The sequence below is a fragment of the Chiloscyllium punctatum genome, chromosome 25, assembly GCF_047496795.1.
Source record: "Chiloscyllium punctatum isolate Juve2018m chromosome 25, sChiPun1.3, whole genome shotgun sequence".
NCBI lineage: Eukaryota > Metazoa > Chordata > Chondrichthyes > Orectolobiformes > Hemiscylliidae > Chiloscyllium > Chiloscyllium punctatum.
Window position 1 is genome coordinate 61,376,738 of NC_092763.1, and position 25,492 is coordinate 61,402,229.

Genomic DNA, 25,492 nt, shown 5'->3' on the forward strand with positions numbered 1-25,492 from the left:
TGTATGTTCTGCCTGTAAAAATAACAGAGTTTCCAGTTACCTGCTACACTGTATTCCCAGACCAACATTTCTGTCTCAGGCCTGCTGCTGGGTTCCAACAAAGCTCAATACAAGCTGGAGGAACAGCATCTTCCACTTTAATTACCTTACAGCCATTGAGTTGAACAAATTTAGACAAACAATCTTCTCCATGTTCGATACCTACTGTCAAACACCTCTAGACCCTGAAGTCTCGATGTTGCTTATAGCGCAGCCAACCTATTCACTCTTCATTCGTACCCTACACATCATTGTCTCTTTTAGCTCATCAGCAGTCCCTTTGTTTGATTCTCTTGTCATCTCTGATGCTATCATTACCTTCCCTACAAAACATCACAAATACTACCCTTCCTCCATCCTACACCCTGCTGTTTTCAGTTCTGACGAAGGGTCACTGGACTCAAACCATTAACACTGCTTTTCTCTCTACAGATGCGGCCAGACCAGCTGAGTTTCTCCAGCATTCTTTTTGTTTTTGATTTCCAGCATCCATTTTTTTTTTGTATTATTATTGTTCATCAGCAAGTTCGGTCTCTGAACTGTAAAGTCATGTTATTAATCACTGACCTGTACGGACATTGGGCAACCACTGAAGAACATACGATGGCTCACCACCTAGTCAGTAGTTTTACATGCAATTGTTAAAATAGTCAGGCTGATGTGGATCGAGGCACGTGGCTCAGTGGTTAGCTCTGCTGCCTCACAATGCCAGGGACCTAGGTTCGATTCCAGCCTCGGGCGGCTGTGTAGAGTTTGCACATTCTCCCTGTGTCTGTCTGGGTGCTCCAGTTTCCTCTCACAGTCCAACGAATGTGCAGGTTAGGTGAATTAGCTATGCTAAATTGCCCAGAATGTTCAGGAATGTGTGGGTTAGGTGCAGTGGTGAGGTGTAAATGTAGAGTAATAGGTTAAGGGAATGTATCTGGGTGGGTTACTCTTCACTGGGCGGGGGAAGTTGTTGGTGTGGACTTGTTGGGCCTGATGGCTTGTTTTCACACTGTAGGGATTCTATTCCATAAACAGGGTGGGTTCTTTTTTGAAAAAAAAACCCTCATGATCTGTGAGCAGATTTTGCAGAACAACTTCCATGAACAGTTCTGAAATATCAATGCACCATGAAATTGTTAGATACCCAAGAGAGGTGGTACTGTGCTTGCCAGATGCTTTCAGTGTATAATAAGGCAGCACTATATGCATTATGAGAAAGTCGATGTTAAATCCCTTATTTCAATTGCTAACTGACCTCACATTTTGCCATCAGTTAACAATGGCAACAGCCGGACCTCTCAGAAATAAAAGCTGCTGGAACAGAAAGACTGGCATCCTCTTGATGCAGCAGTTTTAAGCAGGAAAGTTACTGTCGATGAAAGTGGAAGCAAATTATAAGCAGCATTTGTGAACAAGTTAGGGCTTTTCAGCTAAAATGATGCTGTTGTTATTTTTGTAAAAAAAACAACAGAAAATAACCAATCATGGAGTACTTTGGAATTTGAGAGCTTGGTAGGGCTCATGCACCACCCAGCTACTTTGAATAGATTCTTTGTTTATTCAGATGTGAAAGGGGAGTCAGCCATATGTCAGTGGTGGTACATAAAGCCCAGCGTATTCCTTTACAAACTAACAGTAGCATCCAATTTCACAGCCTCTCTTCAAACATGGTCAGGATATTGCTTAGACCAGGGGAAGGAGGAATAAACAAAAAGAAATACCAGCGTCAATATAAAACTGGAGCCCGCAAACCATGTAATTTGTGAATGAACTGAACACGCAAGAACAGTTAAATGGAGTCCAAATTTGAATAATGCCTTTCAACCCAGTCATGAACGACTGTTACAACAGATCTAGAAATGAGCAGTCATGGTGTTTAATCCTCAGTGTAAAATTATCTGTTTTCTGCTCCTTGATCCATTACATGGTCAGATAGGATACATTGCTATAGTGGGCTCCACTGCTTCTGTAATTAAAGACTGTACCTAGGTACCTTTGTACCTATGATGGAACTGTAAGTGGCAACTTATACATGTTTCACTGTACTCACATAAGTACATTGGACAATAAAGCTAATTCAATTCAATCCAATCATAGAAACCACAAGATCATAAGAAATAGGAACAGCGCAGGCCATTTGGCCTTTTGAGCCTGCTCCACCATTCAACAGGATCATGGCTGATCTGACATTCCTCATGTCTACTTTCCCTGCAACCCTTGATCAAGAACTTATCTATCTTAGCCTTAAACATACACGAGGACTCTTCCTCCACAGCTCTCTGTTGCAAGAGGTTCACTCACAATGCTATGAGAGAAGAAATTCCTGCTCATCTCAGTCTTAAATTGGCACACTCAATGTTGAGACTATGCCCTCTGGCCATTGACTCTCCCACGAGGGGAAGCATCCTCTCCACATTTACTATGTCAAACCCCTTAGGAATCCTATGCTGTTCCAATGAGATCACCTCGCATTCTTTTGAACTCAGTGAGTAGAGTCCCACCTGTTTAGTCTTTGCTCATAAGGCAATCCCTTAATGATCATCCTTGCAAACCGCCTCCAGTGAAATGATGTCTTTCATTAAATAAGTGAATCAAAACTGCTCACAGTTGTGGTAAGAATTCCCTACTTTTATACTCCAACCCCGTGAACTAAGTGCCAAACCTCAAATGCAATCTGGAATCAAAAAATCTTAATCTTTGAAAAATGCCAACTCAGCACAGTCTTACGAAAATGACTTTTTTAAAAAAAGAAAACACTTAATGAAACAGTATATTTTTCTCTTCTATCAGTTTCTCCCATTTTACTCATTCACTACAGTTAGGGTTGATCACTCTTTCATTTCTTCATGTTGGTCACTCATTTTCTCTTCCAAATGTGCTGCATTCACACATCACACCAATGCATCTTTCCATCCAGGTCTTCCTTTTCTTTCTTTAGCTTTCCCATCTCCAGAACATCTCTAACCATAATGGACAACTGGATCATTTCTACCTCCTTTGGTACGCTTCAATGCTCTCTCAATCTTTATCAACTCTGATATGTTGGCATCTGATTTTTTTTCTTCCTCATCATTTCATAGTGCATCACAGCATCCACAACTCATTAGTTTTGTTTCTCTCTTCTTGACATACGCCAAGCTTCTGCTTTATGTAACAAGATCAGTTTCACAACAATCTTGAGGATTAAACCTTTCATATTTCAATGACACTTTTCAGTCACATAACACTGCACCTCTTCCAATTGTTCCAGCCAATCAGCTAATTCACTGATTCATTTCCATACTTGAATTGTCAGCCAACGTTGACTCTAGAAACATGCGACTACTCCTTTCTCCAAGTCTTTATCTATAATGTTCCTACTTTGACTCTGATCCCTCTCCCATAGACTTAAGCAGACAGACCACATATTGGATCTTTGATCTACATACCTCTGTTGTCCAGTGTTTTACTCCAGCTCAGATACACAGAATTCAAAGGAAGACAAAGAACAGTACCAAAAGAAATATAAAGGATTCAATTGCTGAAAAAAAATTAATAGCCATGGAAGAAAAATATGGAAGTCTTGACACCAAAAGAGAGATAGAGTCATACAGCATGGAAACAGACCCTTTGGTCCAACTAGTCCATGCCCACCACATTCCCAAACTAAACTAGTCCCACTTGCCCGCATTTGGCCTATATCTCTCCAAACCTTTCCTAATAATGAACTTATCAAATGTATTTTAAATGTTGTAACTGTACCTGCATCTACCACATCCTCTGGTAGTTTATTCCACACATGAACCACTCCCTGCATAAACAAAGTTGCCCCTTGTGTCCTTGTTAAAACGTTTTCCTCTCACCTTAAAAATAATAGTTTTGAACATGCCCACCCGAGGGCATAGATCCTTGCTATTCATCTCATCCATACCCTCCATGATTTTATAAACTTCTATATGGTCACTCCTCAACCTCCTATGCTCCAGTGAAAAATGTACCAACCTATCCAGCCTTTTTGTAAGTCAAATGCTCCCTTCCTCAGCGACATCCTCTAGTATTTTTCTGAATCCTCTCCAATTTAATAATATCCTTCCCTATAGCAGGGCAACCAGAAGAGCACACTGCACCCCAGATGAGACCTCACCAACATCTGTACAACCTAAACATGACGTCTCAACTCCTATACTCAAAGATCTGAATTATGAAGGCAAACGTACAAAACGTCTTCTTAACCACCCTGTCTACTTGGGCACAAATTTCAAATAATTATATACCTGAACCCATAGGTCTCTGTTCTACAACACTCTTCAGGTTAGTAGCTAGCAGAGATAGATGGTGAGAAACGTATGCACACAACCACGGTGAAGTAACTTTAGTGAAAGAGGATGAAATCAAAGAGGGGAATGGACCCTACATTTTTTTAAAAATTCATTCACAGGATGTGGATGTCACTGGCCAGGTCAGCATTTATTACCCATCCCAGAGGACAGTTTAGTGTCAACCACAATACTATGGATCTGCAATCACAAGTAGGCCAGAGTAAGAATAGCAGTTCCTTCCCTAAAGGACATTTGTGAACCAGATGGATTATTTCTGGTAATTGACAATGGTTTCATGGTCATCATTAAACTTTCAATTCCAGATATTTAATGAATTCAAATTCAACCTTCTTCCTTGAAAAGATTCAAACCCAGGTCTCCAGAATATTACCAGGGTCTCTGGATTAGTGGTCTAGCTTTAAATAGCACCACTACGCTATCACCTCCCTGCAAAATTCATTTAAGATTGAAAGCCTAAAACTAAAAGACAAAAAACGGTAGCTGCACTCGAGTGACAAATGGCATCAAGCTGCAAGAAAACAGAAAGCAATGAAAACACCAAATTAAGTAAGAGGAAATGAGATATCAGTGAACTATGAAACAGCTTAGGTGAATATGGCTTGCAGGTTTTATACAACATACTCAATTGTATGATGAGAGAAAATCTTTGGAACTCAGAGACAAAGATATTTTGTGCTAACAGTGAAAAGATTCACTGCCATTCAAGATTGCAAATGTTCCCCAGGAATTAAATTCCTCCCTGATATCTTTAAGAAATAGGAAAGAATCATTGACGAGAAACTGAGGACGGAAATCAGCAAAGGGCAGTTTTGATTCATCTCAGTAATAAAGGCAATGCTGATTTTTCTTTTGAGGCAAAGTGAAAATGCAATATCAAAATGGCCAACACGATATGAAGATTACATTCATCAATCCAGAAAAAGACTTATGACAAGATGCCAAAAGGAGGAAGTCTGGAAATGCTCACAACCAAAGCCTCACTCACTGATCAGGATATTTGTAGCTCAGCAATAAGGTTGACAATGAGCACCTTACCATGATTACCAGAGTGTTCGCCCCACTAAGTTGACAGCTTTGCCATAGCAAGTGACTGCATCTGATCCTCAGAACCTCCAGCACTTTGGAGTGCCATTCCAAGAGTAGGTCTCTCTTCATGCAGTAAACACCAGTTGACTAGTAGTTATAGTTGGCTACTATTGTTTTCCATTTAACAAATTCATTCATGGGATATACACATTGCTGGCTGGGCTAGAATTTATTGCCCACTCCTGGTTGTCCTCAAGTTGATGGTAAGCTTCCTTCTTCACCGCTTGAGGGAAATTCACAATGCCATTAGCAAGTGAATTCCAACATTATGACTGAGCTACAGTGAAGAAGCAGACAGATCCTGTAGAGCTGGCAACAATCCTTAGAGATTACCTTTGTTCTCCAAGTACATAGAACATAGAACAAAGAACATAGAAGAATATAGCGCAGTACAGGCCCTTTGGCCCTTGATGTTGCGCCGATCCAAGCCCACCTAACCTACACTAGCCCACCTAACCTACACTAGCCCACTATCCTCCATATGCCTATCCAATGCCCGCTTAAATGCCCATAAAGAGGGAGAATCCACCACTGCTATTGGCAGGGCATTCCATGAACTCACGACATGCTGAGTAAAGAACCTACCCCTAACATCTGTCCTATAACTACTACCCCTTAATTTCAAGCTATGACCCCTTGTAATAGCTGACTCCATACATGGAAAAAGGTTCTCACGGTCAACCCTATCTAAACCCCTCATCATCTTGTACACCTCTATTAGTAGCCAAGATATATATTTCCAAGTAGGGACTGAGCATGGTTTGGAGGGCAACTTGCAGATGGCAATCCCAGGTACTTGCTGCTCTTCTTCAGCAAGGCTTTTTGGGAGGTAGGTGGTGGCAGAAAATGAAGGTAATTAGATTAGATTACTTACAGTGTGGAAACAGACCCTTCGGCCCAACAAGTCCATACCGACCCGCCAAAGCGCAACCCACCCAAGGACTGTTGCCAACTCTACAGGATCTGTCTGCTCCTGTCTATTTAGCTTTTGGGTTTCTCCCAGTTACACAGCGTACTCGGATTTTCACAATGAGCTCAACCCCAGTTTTATAGTGAAACAATCCCTGTCTCTCTATGTCTGTCTCTCTTTGTGCACCCCCATCCCCAGAGAGTGGGATATAGACACATGTGCCACTCACCACTGTAAAAACTATTCAAGCAGTTTGGAGGGATTGTCACATTTTTGTGGTTCTCATGATAGCCAGACTGGATATTTAGTCCTTGGAGGTTCGTTATGAAGCTATTAACTCACTGATGGCATCCCTCTTTCCCCTGCAAAGATTGTTTGTGACCATGCCATAACTGCTGTACATTTTGCAACAGAAACAGGACAAATTCTAAACCTCTAGTTGGCCACTTATTGGAGAGTTCCATTTAATGCAGAGTAAGCATGACATTAATCCTAAATAGCTGAAAATGCGTTGCTGGAAAAGCACAGCAGGTCAGGCAGCATCCAAGGAGCAGGAGAATCGACGTTTTGGGCATGAGCCCTTCTTCAGGAATCAATTAATCCTAAATAACAGTGTTTAAAAAAAATTGCACACCCGAGTCTCCCTATAGCATGGCATGTCACCAGTTCCCAGGGATATCAATCTATCATTCACCTTAAAATTTGGTAGTAACTTTCTTGCAAATACAGGGTTCATACAGTTAGTGTCAATTCCCACAACCATCACAAAACATGCTGTGCAGAACGCTACACTGACAGAAGGGAAATACACATTCCTGACGAAGGGCTTATGCCTGAAATGTTGATTCTCTTGCTCTTCAGATGTTGCCTGACTGGCTGTGCTTTTCCAGCACCACACTCTTCAACTCTGACCTCCAGCAACTGTAGTCCTCACTTTCTCCCAGAAGGGAGAACTAGTTGGGCATGTACAAATAATCTTGCAGAGATCGCTTGGGGTAGTTGTAATCACTGCCCGAAAATCACTTTCTAAACTCGTCCTTGTGGAGGATAATAAGGGTACCTTGTTTGACTCTGTTAGGTCACCAAAGCTCTTCAGGATTGACCATATCACTTTGCATATTCCTCAAATAAAATACGTCAGACCATGAATCTTTGCAAATTTGTAATTAAACAATCAGGTGGTCCCTTCCAGCATTATACTGATTACTGCCTAGTAATTCACATTGTGCAATGCCACTTCTGCTGCCTTGCCAATTTTTTTCTTCTTTACAAAGCATTAAATTCTTCCTTTGTTTATGTCCAATACACAGTGGCAGGCCACCATCCTTGACTTTATAGGGGCATCATTGTCACTCAGAAGTGCTTGGCAAAGCCGTTCCTTGTCTGTCTGCCAGACACATGCTGTTAATGGCTGAATGCCACATCATTGCCTTGCTCTCATGTGACAACATCATGAAGGCAGCGATGCAAGGTTCTTCTCAAATTCTACACCAACAACTCCCTCCAATCACTGCACTGCTGATTAGCCTTTAAATGTAGCTTGACAAGTTAGCTACTGCAGCTTCAGAAGTCTACACTTCTTCATATTCTGCTGGATTGTCATAAACTATAGACAACTCAAGAACAGCTCACAGAGAAGCCTTAAAATAAAAATAAAGGCTGATATTAAAAGCTAAAAGGTAGGAGGGAAGAGTTTAAAAGAGTGACCAGGAAATATAGCAGCCCAAATTTCTGCCTTCTTACAATGGTGGATTTGGTACATAAACCTGTGCACTATCCTACATATACACTGTCTTCAGGAGGCAAAACATTGCATTATAAAATCAAAAATCAGGCTCCATAGCACAACTAGGAGAAACCCAGCAACTATGTAGAGACAAGAACAAAGATCCCACACAATTTGTGTCCCTAGAAGAGAAAGCGACAACATCTGGAATCGCCTTCACTCCCTGCAACCACTTTCCTCTTCAGAAAAATCTCTAGTAAAACCCAGCCTTTCCATGTTGTCAGAACTGACTGACCAAAGGTGGAGTGAATGTGATTACCTCGAGTATTAAGGCAGGATTTGACCATGTTTGGATTCAAGAAGTTTTTGTAAAACTAAATCGGGGAACATTATTTACTGGTTAGAGTCATATCTAACAAAGAAGACAATTTCTAAAATTGGTAGAGGCTAATTATCTCAGCCCTACAATACTATTGCAGAAGTTCCTAAGAATAATGTCCTATGCCTTACACTTCAGTTGTTATAGTGTGAATTTGGAAGCAGAGGTGTTTTCTGAGGATTAGCGTTCAGCACCAAAATTTATTAGATACTGAAGTAGTCCATTATTGCATGCAAAGGAAACAAGTTACCATCATGCTACAGTTTGAGACAGCAGGGTTGTCATGCTGACCTCAAATAGAGAGGGGTTTGAACCCATCCTGGGTTTGTCACTCTGCACCCTAACTAATCATCCAACCAACTGAGCTAAATGACCCATCCTCATTTCTCCATGTAGCCAAATATGAACATTCTGGTTTGGCCTGATGAGTAACTTTCATACTACAGAAATACCAGGCAATGACCATCTCCAACAAGGGAGAATGTAAGCACCTCCCCTCATCATTCTGTGCCATTATCACTGCAGGAGTTCCACTATGATCATTCTGAGCAGTCACCATTGTCAAAATCAAACTGAACTAGACCAACCATATAAACACATAGGCTAAGAGAAATTCAGAGACTGGAAATTCTGCAGAAAAAAAAACCTGACTCCCAATGCCTTTCCACCACCTACAAAGCACATAAAATCAATGTGATGCAATGTTCTCTACTTGCCTGGATAAGTGCAAGTCCAACAATAAAGAAGCTTGATACAATCTAAATCCAAAAGCAGACCACTTGATTGCCATCCAGTTAGTCGATCACCTTTCACAATTGTCGCTGTGCATCTCACCTACAAAGATGCACTGCACCAACCTGTCAATGGCACATTCCAAATCTATGATCTCTACCACCTGAACAAGTAAGGGCAGTAGATGAATAGAATGCCTACAAAACAGAGGCAGGCCACTTGCCCCATTGCATCCAATGCTAGCTGACGGAAAGAACAAGTCACTTAGCACCAGACCCCCTCAATTTCCCATAGGCCTGGATTTTTGTCATTATTAAAGACAATTATCCAATTTCCTTTTGAAGACCATGATCGAATCTGCCTCCATAAAACACTCAGGTACTTTGGCTTTAAGAGGTATATTTTGTTCTTTTTCTCCCTCTAAGAGAGATTTTGAGCCATAGGCGTCGAGCTGTCTCTTCCAAGTCAAAAAAGTGAACAGCTTGTGAGGTCTTGGGGGTTTCTGTCTAAGAAGTTGGAACAATAGGAGAAGCCTGAATGGGTGGAGTTAGGCTCCCACAGAACCTGAGGCTTAATTTAGCTTTCAACAGTTTGCTGGGGTTTTGCAGCTAGTTATGGAAGCTGCTGCAACTTTCTTTCTGTTACAGCTAAAAGCTTGGATTCTCTTGCTGCTGCCAGAGTCTCATGTGCGACAATCCATTTTACAGACTTTGCATTTTCCAAGGGAGTGTATATGAGACGTTCCTATATTGGAATAATTGCTGTTTAGTAGTTTGATAATGTATTATTGTTAAAGTTTCCCAATGGAGTTAAAGTTTGGCCAATTCTTCTTTCTTTTGTTTGTATTTTAACTATAGCATGCAAATAAAGTGTGTTTTGCTTTAAGCTAAGTGGAGTACCTAATGGAATTACATCTGGAACACAGCGTCTTACACTTGCCTTTAAATAAGTTTTTAAAAAAGGTTAGCTTTGAACCTATATCCTTGAAGGGGGTTTGGTCTGGTCCATAAAACTAGCTCCAAGAGTTAGGTAAATTGTACATTTTATAAAACCTTTAACTTTCATGCCCAGTCAGAGGATATTGGGCTTGCTTTCCAGAGTACTACCTCGGTGAGACAATAATAGCCTCCAACATACTTTGATCATTTGCCATTACTAGAGACCATAGAACACAGAACAATACAGCACAGAACAGGCCCTTCGGCCCACGATGTTGTGCCGAACATTTGTCCTAGCTTAAGCACCCATCCATGTACCTATTCAATTGCCGCTAAAAGGTCGCCAATGATTCTGACTCTGCCACTCCCACAGGCAGAGCATTCCATGCCCCCACCACTCTCTGGGAAAAGAACCTACCCCTGACATCTCCCCTATACCTTCCACCCTTCACCTTAAATTTATGTCCCCTTGTAACACTCTGTTGTACCTGGGGAAAAAGTCTCTGACTGTCTACTCTATCTATTCCCCTGATCATCTTATAAACCTCTATCAAATCACCCTCATCCTTCGCCGTTCCAATGAGAAAAGGCCTAGCACACTCAACCTATCCTCGTATGACCTATTCTCCATTCCAGGCAACATCCTGGTGAATCTTCTCTGCACCCTCTCCAAAGCTTACACATCTTTCCTAAAGTGAGGCGACCAGAACTGCACACAGAACTCCAAATGTGGCCTAACCAAAGTCCTGTACAGCTGCAACATCACTTCACGACTCTTGAATTCAATCCCTCTGCTAATGAACGCCAATACACCATAGGCCTTCTTACAAGCTCTATCCACCTCTGTGGCAACTTTTAAACATCTATGAACATAGACCCCAAGATCCCTCTGCTCCTCCACCTTACTAAGAACCCTACCGTTAACCCTGTATTCCACATTCTTATTTGTTCTTCCAAAATGGACAACCTCACTCTTGACAGGGTTGAACTCCATCTGCCACTCCTCAGCCCAGCTCTGCATCATATCTAAGTCCCTTTGCAGCCGACAACAGCCCTCCTCACTATCCACAACTCCACCAATCTTCGTATCATCTGCAAATTTACTGACCCACCCTTCAACTCCCTCTTCCAAGTCACTAATAAAAATTACAAACAGCAGAGGACCCAGAACTGAACCCTGCGGAACTCCACTTGTAACTGGGCTCCAGGCTGAATATTTACCATCTACCACCACTCTCTGACTTCAACCAATTAGCCAGTTTTCTATCCAACTGGCCAAAATTTCCCTCTATCCCATGCCTCCTGACTTTCCGCATAAGCCTACCATGGGGAACCTTATCAAATGCTTTACTAAAATCCATGTAAACTACATCCACTGCTCTACCCTCATCCACATGCTCGGTCACCTTCTCAAAGAATTCAATAAGACTTGTAAGGCAAGACCTACCCTTCACAAATCCGTGCTGACTGTCCCTAATCAAGCAGTGTCTTTCCAGATACTCATAAATCCTATCCCTCAGTACCCTTTCCCTTACTTTGCCTACCACCGAAGTAAGACTAACTGGCCTGTAATTCCCGGGGTTATCCCTATTCCCTTTTTTGAACAGGGGCACAACATTCGCCACTCTCCAGTCCCTTGGTACCACCCCCGTTGACAGTGAAGATGAAAAGATCATTGCCAACGGTTCTGCAATTTCCTCTCTTGCTTCCCAAATAATCCTAGGATATATCCCATCAAGCCCGGGGGACTTGTCTATCCTCAAGTTGTTCAAAATGTCCAACACATCTTCCTTCCTAACAAGTATCTCTTCTAGCTTACCAGTCCGTTTCATACTCTCCTCTTCAACAATACGGTCCCTCTCATTTGTAAATACTGAAGAAAAGTACTCATTCAAGACCTCTCCTATCTCTTCCGACTCAATACACAGTCTCCCACTACTGTCTTTGATTGGACCTACCCTCATTCTCGTGATTCTCATGTTTCTCACATACGCATAAAATGCCTTGGGGTTATCCTTGATCCTATCCGCCAAAGATTTTTCATGCCCTCTCTCAGGTCTCCTAATCTCTTTCTTCAGCTCCCTTCTGGCTATCCTGTATCCCTCCAATGCTCTATCTGAACCTTGTGTCCTCAACCTAATGTAAGCCTTCTTCTTCCTCCTTATAAGACATCCAACCTCCCTCGTCAACCAAGGTTCCCTCACACGACCATCTCTTTCCTGCCTGACAGGTACATACATATCAAGAACACGTCATATCTGTTCCTTGAAAAAGTTCCACATTTCCATGACATCCTTCCCTGACAGCCTATGCTCCCAACTTATGCTCCTCAGATCCTGTCTTACAGCATCGTATTTACCCTTCCCCCAATTGTAAAACCAACCCTGTTGAACGCACCTATCTCTCTCCATAACCAAGGTGAAAGTCACAGAATTGTGGTCACCATCACCAAAATGTTCACCCACTAACAAGCCCTTCATTTGTCCCGGTTCGTTACCAAGTACCAAATCCAATATGGCCTCCCCTCTGGTCGGACAATCTACATACTGAGTTAGAAAAGCTTCCTGGACACACTGCACAAGCACCACCCCGTCCAATCTACTTGATCTATAGAGCTTCCAATCAATATTTGGGAAGTTGAAATCGCCCCTGACTACTACCCTGTGGCTTCTGCACCTTTCCAAAATCTGTTTCCCAATCTGTTTCTCCACATCTCTGCTGCTATTGGGGGGCCTATAGTAAACACCCAACAAGGTGACTGCTCCTTTCCTATTTCTGACTTCAGCCCATACTACCTCCAAAGGCAGATCCCTCTCGAACTGCCTTTCTGCAGCCGTTATACCATTTCTAATTAGCAACACCAGCCCCCCTCCTTTTTTACCACCCTCCCTAATCTTACTGAAACATCTGTAACCAGGAACCTCCAACAACCATTCCTGTTCCTCTTCTATCCACGTTTCCGTGATGGCCACAACATCGTAGTCCCAGGTACCGATCCAGACCATCATGCTGGCTAACTGATGGTCAGGAAACAATTCAAAACAGTGATGACATCCTGCCATTAAAATTTAAGAGCACCCCCACACTTTCAGGTTTCCCAGGTTCCACTCCCGATCACCTCAATAGTGCACCTCTGCACTCTTCCCAGGGCCACAATGTTTTGTGGCTGTTTACCATAGAAGGGAATTGAACAAAACCAATAGAAACGTGTCAATATAATCTTTGTTTAGAATCATACAATCCCTAGAGTGTGGATGCAGCCCACTGAGTTTACACCAACCCTCCGAAAAGCCTCCCACCCAGACCCACCACCATTCCACTCTCCCCATCTCTGCAACCCTGTGTGTCCCACGGTTAATGCACCCAACCTATACATCCCTGGACCCTATAGGCAATCTACCTAACGTACATATATCTTTGGACTGTGGGAGGAAACCGGAGCACCCAAAGGAAACCCACACAGACACAGTAAGAAATTGAAAACTCCATACCGACAGACAGTCACCCGAGACTGGAACTGAATCCATGCCTCTTGTGCTGTAAGGCAGCAGCGGTAACCATTGAGCCATCATGCTGCCTTAGTTTGGAATTGAAGATTCCTGAACACAACTAATAAATCACTTTTAGCTCTTCAAGTCCCATTATAGCTGCAAAGCCCATAGTCAGTCAGTTAGCCAAGACATTGAGATGTCCTACGTGCCCACTTGTACATACAAATTAAGAGCAGGTTGAGCTCATTCGAAACTCATGGCTGGTAGGATTGCAATCAACTTCACATTCACCCCCTACCCCTGATGACCTATGACTCCCTTGTTAGTCGTTAATCTGTCTGTCTATCTCTACCTTTAAATATCCAGTGACCCAAGTTTAGACAGGCATGAAAAGATGTGCTGGTACTATTTCAAGTGCAGGGCTATTCACTGGACATTATAGCTAACTTTCTCTTCTCAACACTAACCAATCGCCCACCCCACTGCCATTTTTTCAGCCATTGTATGTGCACATTTCTTGAAACATTAATATAGAATGAACAATTTCATTTTGTTAGGTGTAAAAGCTGGTTTTGGTATCCTAAAGATGTGGAGGTCTCTATTAAAATGCAGGTATGTACACCATAATTGCAGGACAAACGGACATGGATACAAAGTGGGAAAACTCAAATTCAGGACTAATGGCAAGAAATGCGTCCTTGTCTGTAAGAGAGCTCCTTTAAGTACTCCAAAGTTCACAATTTCAAGTAGTGGGCTGAGAGAAAAGGAATAGGTCATGTTGTCTCCACATTAGCACAATCTCCCAGACAACAAAATGGAGATGGTGGTGTGGTGGTAGTGTCTTCTCTGGCCTGGTGATTTAGAGGCCCACGTTTATGGTTGTCTTTGAGACAAGGGTTCAAATTGCATAACATTAAAATTAGACCATAAGAACTAGGACCAGGAGTAGGCCGTTTGGCCCTTCGAGCCTGCTCCGCCATTCAGTAAGATCATGGCCGATCTTTTTGTGATCGCAGCTCCACTTACCCATACTCTCACCGTAAACCTTAATTCCTTTACTGGTCAAAAAAAATTATCTATTTTAGCTTTAAAAACATTTACTGAGGAAGCCTAAAGCACCTCACTGGGCAGGGAATTCCACAGATTCACAACCGGCTGGGTAAAGAAAAAACCTTCTTAATTCAGTCCGAAATCTGCTCCATCGAGTTTTGAGGCTATACCCTCTTGCCCTAATTTCACCCGCCAGTCGAAACATCCTTTCCTCTATCTTATCGATTGCCTTCATGATTTTATACGTTTGTATAAGATCCCCCCTTATTCTTCTAAATTCCAATGAATCCAATCCCAGTCTACTCAGTCTCTCCTCATAAGCCAACCTTTTCAACTCCAGAATCAATCTAGTGAGCCTCCTCTGCACCCCTTCCTCGTGCAGAGGAGTAAGGAGACCAAAAGTGCACTCCAGGTGTGGCCTTAACAGCACCCTATACACCTGGAACATTACCTCTTTACTTTTAAACTCAATCCCTTTAGCAACAAAGGAGAAAATTCCATTTGCCTTCCTAATTACTTGTTGTACCTGCAAACCAACCTTCTGTGATTGATGCACAAAGACACCCAAGTCCCTCTGCACAGCAACTTGCTGCAATTTCTTACCATTCAAGTAATAAATCCTGAAGTTCAGCTAATAAATCCTGAAATATAAAATGGTGACCAAATGAAAAATGTCATTAATTGTTGTAAAACGTTATCTGGCCACTTAGATACCTACATCCCATGAAAGACAAATTAAGATCATGGTCAATGTTCTACCTCAAGTGGACTTTGCTACTGTTTTTTCATGTTCTCTAATTCCCCTTGTATTCAAAAATCTATCACCTTCAGTGGGTAGACTCTCATTCGATAACTGAGCATCTACAGCCCTTCTGGGGTAGATAATTCTAACAATTCACAACTATCAGAGCTGATTAATTTCTCCCATCTTAGTCTTAAACAGTCATCCTGATAGAAACAAAGTTCCCCAGATTGAGAGTTTGCAGCTAGGAGAAAAGAGCCCATAGCATCTATCTGGAGCTAAAATTTTGGAGAATGCACTGGGTTGGTCACCTAGTGGGAAATGTTTAAAAAAAGGCTGTGCCTTGCATCAACACTTTCCTGTGGGTAGCCTTAACACGTTTAAAGCAGGATTCACTGGCTATCAAAGGTACATAAAAATGTAGCCAAAAATTTAATTTTCTGGAGACAACGTAACACAAGCCATGCAAATGTCCAATGTTAACTTGTTGTCTGTGCCAAATAGAGAAGATGTTTGATAAAGGTAAAGAAGGACAAAGAACCCTTGCGTTAGCTGATGATATCTGCCCATAATGGTGGTGGAAGCTGAAACAATCAATTATTTCAAAAGGAGCTTGGATGGGCACTTGAAGACTCTTAAGTTTAAGAGTCATGAGGATTGAATGGGGAAGTGACTGGATTGCTCCGTGGACTCAATGGGCAGAGTTGCCTCCTTTTGCCATTGTGAACAACTGGGCCTCAGTGGGAAGAAGTCCCACCCTGGAAAGCTGCTGGCAAATGTGATTGGCTGGTGCTTTTGCAATCCCAGCAGAACCCTCTCCAGAGATGTCTTGCAGCAAAGTCTCTTCACAAAGTAGTGTTATGGCAACCAGATCTCTATTGCACACAGAGCACACACCAGAAGGATGTTTTCCCCTTTCTTTCCTGTCTTTTCACCAACTTTGGTTTTAAAAAAAATTGCTTTAATTCTTGTTGTGCTTCTACTGCCCACACGCCAGTGCAGGCAGGTTGAGGTCTTTCAATGGATTAGCCGCTTAACTGCCTCAACAGGTTCAAGGGCAGATAGTCTAGTGGGGCCTTATCCTCTCTTTAACATGCTGCAAGATCAGATCTACACTCAGGTGAACAAATATGAACAAGATTTATTGGACAACTATGTGGCACACTGTTAACCAGAAGTCTGGGTTCATGTCCCATTGCTCTGACGGTGTGTCATACTATGTCTGAACAGGTTGATTAAACATATCTATATAATAGGACGTCAGGAACAATATCTCTTTGGAGTCACAACTGGGCATAAATTCCAGTTCCATGTGTTCTCTTATCTCCAGATCTAGTTCCTTTCACCTAATCATAAAGTAGAACACTTTACTCAATATTGTGTGGATTGGGTTGGGGTTGTACAGCAAAGTGATGGGCTACTTAACTGACCTATTTCTCATGCTCCCCACTTGCAAAGGATTCCCAAGTTGTACCAGTAACTAAGCCATTAAACCAAATGTACAGAAGTCGTTGCTACAGAGTGCTCTAGACTTGATCCTAGTTTCTGGGAATGTATTACAATTTTCCTCAACACCTCCCTCCTAGGCCACTGGAAATGAGCTACAGTCCCCTTTCCTTTAGTGACTCCTCCTCTAGGGAGTGCCTTGCGAAAAGCTGCCTAGAACAGAAACAAGACCTTGCAGGCTACTGATGTTCCCCATTCTCTTGCACACACCACATTTTTCTTCTTTCTCTCTCTCTCTCTCTCTCTCTCTCTCTCTCTCTCACACACACACACACCCTTTTGACTCATATTGAAAGATGGCTCTTGGCCAGGATGGTTGCCACTACCACCATCCAGGGAGGCATACCCCAGAATGAGGAACTCTGTCAGGGTGAAAAAGAGGAATTTGTATTGGCTAAAACAAAAGGGGCACTCCCAGGAAAAGAAGGGTGTCATTTGGGCAGTTATTTAACTGTAGCTGCATTTTTAAAAATCCATATGAGGAATTGGCTTTAATACAATTTTTATATTCATCTTTCCTTTTACAGCAGTGTTTCTGGCTCTGCGCAGCTTCTTTTAATTAAGTTTCAATCTGTCATTAACTCCACAGTCACTGCACTATTCAAATTATTATCGCTCAAAAATGGTGGATTTACTTAATTTTTGTCACAATTTTGAGGGCTTCTGTGCCTTCACACAAATTGCTTCATGATAATTAATTGTTTAAAAAACATACTTATTGATTAACTCTTTCTTCAAATCCACTGCAGTTTCTATATTAATATCAGAAAACAAGAGGCTGTCAAAAATGTGTATCCTCCTTCCACATTCAAATTTATGCATCTGCTGGGATTGTTCTACAGCAAGATACAAATATGGCTTATTTTTCTCTCATTGTCCAATTGTTAATTGCTACTTTTTTTTCTTCTAACAGATTAACAAGGGACTTGGGAGAATTTTCTTAAGAATGCTCCACTAACTACAACGCTCTGCACTACTGCACAGTGCCCATCTGGGCTCACAACTTGATGTCCAGCTCATGTGTTCCCTTGCAGATGGCAAACTCTTGTAAAAAAAAAGAGAACTAACATATAATTCAATATTACAGTTTCTGTGAGCCAAAAGTGATTATTTGCTTTTTCTTTATACAAATAGCACAGCAGGATTATTATTATAAAATTGTTGGATGGGGATGGGAGAGGTGGAGGAGTGAAGAGAGGCAAAAGGAATCACTCACTCCAATAAGGTATTCAAATAGTTAAAGAGGGTGAATGTCTATTGCAAGCATGTCGCGACGGCAAAGGCTTAAAAATCAAAAGGGAAAAAAAACCTATGACGAATTATGTCATTTATTCATGTAATGAATGAATACTTAACAGCATTGATTGTCAGAAACACACTATGATAACCATTCCATAAAGCAATGAAACATTTATACCACAAAGCACACCCAGCACAATAAGCTCCTGGTGTGCACATAGACAGCAGTGTCTGTGCGTATAAAGAGGTGCAGGATTTCAAGAGCATGAATTTTTAAAAGCTTATTTCCATAGTCATAATAGAAAGCTAACTCGCTCACCGACTTGATAGAGAATAAAAGAAAAATAACCAACTGACTGCACCCAGAAACCAAATGTAAAATAAAACTAGTTTTTCTACATGTCACTCATTATTAATACTGTTTGGGGATGGGCAGGCAAACACTGGTCTGTGGATATCCACTTGCAAATAAAAATCATACCCAGCTATACAAAAATAAAGTCACACACACAAGACATACAAGTATTACCTGTAAATGGTGGGCATGCCATTCTTGCCATTTTAAACTTCCTCCACCTCCAATGAATAACAAGCTTCTTTTTCTCGTATGTGTGTTTGTGTGTTTTTCCTGAGAACAGACCTCGGCTCATTCAGCTGCTTTCTTTACATTTTCCTCTCACGCACAGCTTCTGACCTCAGTCTGATACAAGAGAAATCCTCAGCACTCCACTGCTGCCTGATCTTCCCCAGGCAGCCTGATCATTTATTGATACTGACCGATTGGCTGATCCAAAATCAGATACTGTCATTGGCGTTAATTTCAACATGATGTCATTCTTCCTTGTACACCTGTGATTGGCTAAGCAACTGAGCAGCTGCTTAAAGCTGAAGGACAGTTGCTTGCCTGAGGTAGAAAGCTTTCAGTGCAGCTCTGAATCATGGCTGTTGCTGTGGAAACCTCACTACTTGTTTTCCTTCTTACCCAAGCGTTTCACAGTCAGATTTCCAGCAGACTGTGATCTAAAATATGGAGCACAATTAAAATACAATGAATAACCAAAGGACAAAAGGGTGTATAAGGACAAAAGGAGTTGTTCCAGTAAATCTGAAATGTGAAACAGTAGCGTAACTTCCTCAACATGGAAAGCACAGGATAGAAAAGCATAAATATCTCAGAAGCTTGATCTGGTCTTGTCCCAGTGTCCTTGCCTCCTTCCCCCAAGATCCCATCCAATTATTTTAGTGTGCCAGTTAGGTTTAAGCCAAAGATGTCTGCCATCTGTCCTGAAGCGACTGACAGATGATGGGATGCTTTTGAGAATCCAGTAACTCGCTCAAGTGGCTATTATTCATGTCTGAGCTTGGGTAGTGAATATTTACAGGATATTAAACTGCAGGCTTGAACCTGCTGTCAGTTATTGTCTGGCCAATCATTTGTGATTTGTAGAATTGTTGCAGTGCAGAAGGAGGCCGTTCAGCCCACATGCCTGCACCAATTCTATTATCTAGTGTAATCTCCTGCCTTTGTCCCCCATCACTGAACACCATTTCTGCCCAAATAACCATCCAAAGCCCACTTGAATGCCTCAATTGAACATGCCTCCATCACATTTCCAGACAATGCATTCCATACCCTAACAACTCACTGTGTGGAAAAATTTCTTTCTCACATCACACTCGCTTCTTTTGCGCATCACTTTAAATCTATGCCCTCTTGATTTTTTTTTCCTTTTGCTCGCAGCAACAGTTTCACCCTATTTACTCTATCCACCTCACATGTGATTTTTAAAACCTCTAGCAAATCTTCTCTCCGCCTTCTTCTCTCCCAGGAGAACAGTCCCAACTTCTTCAATCTATCCTAATAACTGATGATTCCCACTGCAGGAACCATACCCAGTCATTTGGATAGAATTGAGAACCCAAGCTGATCATTCCCCTCCATTTTATATGGTACTAAAAGCATTAATTGTACACTGATAACCATTTGAACGGAGATCAACTGGGCATCAGAATTCACAAAGGCCCCAAAAAATAGGGTGATGATGAGCAATCAAGCCACAGTCATGATTCGGGTAGTATAAACATTTCTATTGTCTGCTCATTTAAAATGTTTGCAGTTAGGGTTAGAGTTAGGAGTGCTAAACACCCGGTCATATGATCATACCCCTCAGCAGGAGATGCAAAATAGTGAGAGGTTGAAGCTAGGCCAGACAAAGGAATGCCATAATGGCACAGTATGTGCACCCAGTTTCTCCAAAGCAGGTTAATATGAAGAGAGATCTCCTCTTTCCAAAGAGTATCAGTTGACCTTCCTAACAAACTCTGAGAAGTCAGCATGCACTTATAGTTGTAACAGTCCATGTCAGTAATGCAACTCAGAGGACTAGATATAGTGTTCAAAGAGACTCAATGACCTCAAGGTTAATGAATGTATCTTCAAATTTTACATGCTACCAATTTGCACCAGCTGCCTCATAGACACTGATGAATACATTACCATCGCTTCACTCACCTACCGATCTCTACCAATCAGGACTCATACATAACATTCATAGGCTTGCTCCACCCTCATCCACTGCTGCAAGCCTCACTCTCACTTTTCACAGCTTACATAGGCTGCTAGCTATTTAACCATGATGGGGTATATCAGCCTGGTAGACAACATTGCACTGACTGATACACCTCACTTTCACTAGTTTGATAAAATGGTGCCCAACTAAAGGTAACAGGGATAGGCATGGCTGTTTGTCCTCACCCCAGTGGAGATGGTGCTTCAATTATCATAGCAGTCATGACTAAAGTCAGATGTGGCAGCAGAGTGAAAGGGATTGAAGATGTAATCTACATCTACAAAATCCTCTTCCTGTCACACTTTTCCCTCATCTCACAATCTCTTCTGACTTATTAGTTGCACATGGTGTCACCACACCCCTCTTGTTCTTCCCCCATTTCCCTTCCTGTAACTCCACCTTCTTGTCTTTCTCTTTTCCAGAGTTTTTAAATTCACAAGTAGGTCAATAGTTATGAGGCAAAAAGAAAATGCTGTTAACACCACCCCATATCAGCCAGGGTCATATTGAACAGTGGAGCAGGCTCAAGGGGCTTAATTCCCTAGCCCTGCTCCAATTTCTGATGATCTTATTCTCTTTTAGATACCCACCAATTGCAAACAGGCCAGGGAGCAGCGTAGGAGCATAAAATGAATGATTAACGAGACATTACTGGTGACAAGACAATGTCCTCAGTGTCACACAACCCATGGACGAGCAACAACTATAGAATCCAATGCATGGAATCATACATTCCAGACAAAGCCCCAGGCACTATCATCACTACTGAAATCCTGATCTTCTCATATGGGCAGAATGGTGCTCAGCATGGCTGCTCTTAAGTGTGCATGCTAGATCCAATTGCCATTTGGACTCAAAACAATATAATAACAAAACTTCAGCTGCTTTTCAGTGATCTCTAATTATTTTTATTTTGCACTGTAGTATGAAAGAGACACAGATGTATTCAGTTGTTTTCCTACAGCAATAAAGATGGCAGCCAAATTGGCCAGGGCAAGGAGAAGCCAGTGAAGAAATATACACTGGAAATATCTAAACTCTCACGATTCTTTTTGTTATGATAGGATTTGGATCAGTAAACCATGCAAACATATAGATTTGTATAAAAAACCATTTTCAGCAGACACATGTTTTGATGTTCAATGTATTGCAGTTATCAAATTCTTCCTGATCTGCAAAGCGCCGCTGTCCATACTGCACACATTGGGGAAGTTAGTATGTGTGGATGAGAAACTAGGTTTTTCTCCTGCACAGTAGGGGTGACCATATGAACAATACAAAGACAAAGTGTCCCATTAATATCAGATTTTTTATTTAGTGTGACAACCATGATTTAATACTCGCGACAGCCGGTGGCATGCTAGTTTGTGAATATTTAATAGCTTTTTGCTCAGTAGTCTCACTTCAAATGTTTCAGATAATGTGAAACTTTCAAGTAACACTCCAGTAAAGATCTTATTGACATCTTCTCTCGCACGAAGCTAATCATCATTTTGAGGAGGTCGATAAGGAAAGTTGCTACAGTAATGACAGGGGATGCTGCCATCATATAGTTTTAACTTACTAACATGTTTAGTTCTATGCTGCATATCTCAACTGAACAGAGAAACATGGCAAATGCAAGCAAGCAGTCAGTACAACAGTACAAGCTGAAGTTATTTTTCCTATATCTTGCTGACCATGGAAGTCCAAGTGCAGAAGGATAACGAGTCACAGTTGAGGTAGAGTTTCAACTGGGAATAGCATTCAATGATATACTGTATTCTTGTGCTAACATGTCAGGGCAATCCACTGATGGCTACATTTATTTGATCCATAAATCTCTTTCAAGGAAGCTTTGTAACATTTTTACCCTTAATGTGAAAATGATCCACTTGTCATGCATCCAGCTTAAGAAGATTATTTTTTCCCCATGTTGCATATTGATAACAATATCTGAATCAACTGAGGCAATTATCACAAACTAGCTCATCTCAGTTTATGCACCATTTTAACAACAGAGTGCCCTTTCGTAAAACATAGGACACCTTATCCATTATTTCATAGACACGGATGTCACCTGGTCTTTCCATAGTATGAAGGAAATTAATGCAGTGCATTTACCCCTCAGGCTTTAGTGTTCAATTACTATACCTTTATTAAATCATGTGCAAAAAAAATTGCTTAGTTAATACACAGAAGTAGCTTATTTATGTTGTAGTAAAATATAAATGCAAAAATGAGATCAATAACATGCAAATTCTGAAAAGTAAACTGTTTGCCTAGTGTGGAGGAAGATATAAACAAAGCCAGAGTTGTTCAGTAACTGTAAAAATAGTTAATGAAGTTAATGTTGTACATAGTAATGTTGCAATATGGTCTCTTATCCTTAATCTAGCCCCTGTTATTTTGCTGCTTCTCTTTCATTTTCCTGGTCATCATTTCTATGAGAATCACCCCTGCTCTTTTGATGATCTTCTCATTCAGCTCATGATCATCAAACAACTTTCCAAGCTTCATTTCTTAATCAATTAATCAATGGTCCTTCTGTTCTTTGATCCTTCTAAGGCTTTTCTAACTTTCTCTTTCAAAAATTACCCAAATCTCTTCTGCCAAAACTGTCTATCAACTGTCCAATCCCTAATTTCCTTTTGTTTCCCAAAATCTTTGAACATGTGGTCACCTCCTGATCAATATGCTCAGTTTTCTGACAATCTATCTGTCCCAATATAGTCAGCATATCTCGAGATCCATCCTCTCTCATAATGGTCATGCCTACATGAGCAACACCCATTGCTCTAAAGACTATGGAGTATTGTCAAAACAACTGATATTAAGTTGTGGATAAGTCGCCAGTTCCCTAGGAGGACCACAGCTAATGTTTTCTGTTCTTATCTAAATCTCTGTATTAATGTCTCATGTCCCTCCCTGCCTGGCTGCTTGTTCAGACTGAATAGTCTGCTTGCAATATTGGTGTCTTTCTAATCCAACACGAGATTCAAACCACCTAGGCTGTCCTGTACTAAGAGTTGTTATAAAGCAGAGGCTGATCACCCTGCCAAGAACTTAAACTGATACACCCAAAGGGTAGCACCTCACCCTATAATCTGTAAAAGGAGTGTGAAAAGTGGTATAACCTGTTTTTCAGCAACTTCTAGTGGTTAATAAAATAAATCCCTGACAGTTACTTTAATAATCAACAATAACAATTGATTTATCTAACTCTAACAGTGAACAAATTAACTAAACTATTAACAAAATGAATAAATCCCTTCTAACTACAAACTATGCCTGAATAAAATAAGATTCTAATGGTATGCTGATCCAATAAACACAAATCCCACTCATATACAAAAAAAACAGAATTTGGTCTCTTGAAATTACACGTCTTCCAGCATGTTCTACTCCTTCTCCGTCGATTCTTCTGTCAGGAACACCTTCTCCATCGTTGCTACCATTACTATTTACACGGTGCTTTCTCCAAGACATAAATGTCTGTGAGAGCCAGCGATTTTCTCTGGTGAGTTGAAGGCGGTTAGCTCTGGTGGATGGCAGTTAGCTCTGGGGTCTTTGGCCAACCACTCCTTCTTTTATACCCATCATGACACATCAATATTTCCTACACTAGGACTGTCGATGCTGTCAAAACTATCAGATTTAAATTTAATAGGTATTTGATATCTCAGTGTCTGGTTCAAATTGATTGGCTAAATTCAAAAGCCTGTTGTCTTGGTAAAAACTGCTGCTTGGCTTGCTAACTATAAGGCCTTTCGATACTCATGTTTCAGTTCAGGCTCTCTGCATATTTGCAAACTCAAGTGCTGCTCACAAACATCCATTTTAAATCTCCAAGCACAGAAAAAACACCATCTTTTAAAAGGGACAACGCAATGCTTACCCTATTTTACAACATCAAATTCTAACTTCCTGCCTCCCAATCTACAAATATTCTATCCAAGTTCACAACAGAGTGCATGCCTCTACCTCTGCAACACTGTTCACTTTCACTTCCAAACTTTTTCCACCACTAGGCTTGATCTCAACATAAAATTTACAAATACTGGATTAGTGATGCTGGAAGAGCACAGCAGTTCAGGCAGCATCCAACGAGCAGCGAAATCGACGTTTCAGGCAAAAGCCCTTCATCAGGAATAAAGGCAGTGAGGCTGAAGCGTGGAGAGATAAGCTAGAGGAGGGTGGGGGTGGGGAGAGAGTAGCATAGAGTACAATGGGTGAGTGGGGGAGGGGATGAAGTTGATAGGTCAGGAGGAGAGGGTGGAGTGGATAGGTAGAAAAGGAGATAGGCAGATCGGACAAGTCCGGACAAGTCAAGGAGACAGTGCTGAGCTGGAAGTTTGAAACTAGGATGAGGTGGGGGAAGGGGAAATGAGGAAGCTGTTGAAGTCCACGTTGATGCCCTGGGGTTGAAGTGTTCCGAGGCGGAAGATGAGGCGTTCTTCCTCCAGGCATCTGGTGGTGAGGGAGCGGCGGTGAAGGAGGCCGAGGACCTCCATGTCCTCGGCAGAGTGGGAGGGGGAGTTGAAATATTGGGCCACAGAGCGGTGTGGTTGATTGGTGCAGGTGTCCCAGTGTGTTCCCTAAAGTGCTCTGCTAGGAAGCATCCAGTCTCCCCAGTGTAGAGGAGACCGCATCGGGAGCAACGGATACAATAAATGATATTAGTGGATCTGCAGGTAAAACTTTGATGGATGTGGAAGGCTCCTTTAGGGCCTTGGATAGAGGTGAGGGAGGAGGTGTGGGCACAGGTTTTACAGTTCCTGCGGTGGCAGGGGAAAGT

At 41.7% G+C, this 25,492-nt stretch overlaps 1 protein-coding gene across 8 annotated transcripts in view; it reads right to left on the minus strand.

Moving 5' to 3' along the window:
- Positions 1–25,492, minus strand: part of LOC140495989 (serine/threonine-protein kinase PAK 3) — a 251,309-nt gene that overhangs the window by 133,561 nt on the left and 92,256 nt on the right. For 2 of the 8 annotated variants that reach the window (XM_072595381.1, XM_072595376.1), the window contains exon 1: positions 18,675–18,942. The exons of 3 other annotated variants lie outside the window; for them this stretch is intronic. The gene's annotated coding sequence lies outside the window, so the exon portion shown is untranslated. Of the gene's footprint in view, positions 1–18,674; positions 18,943–25,492 lie in introns of those variants that run through there. 3 more of the 8 variants (XM_072595384.1, XM_072595382.1, XM_072595383.1) reach the window with 2 other exon arrangements.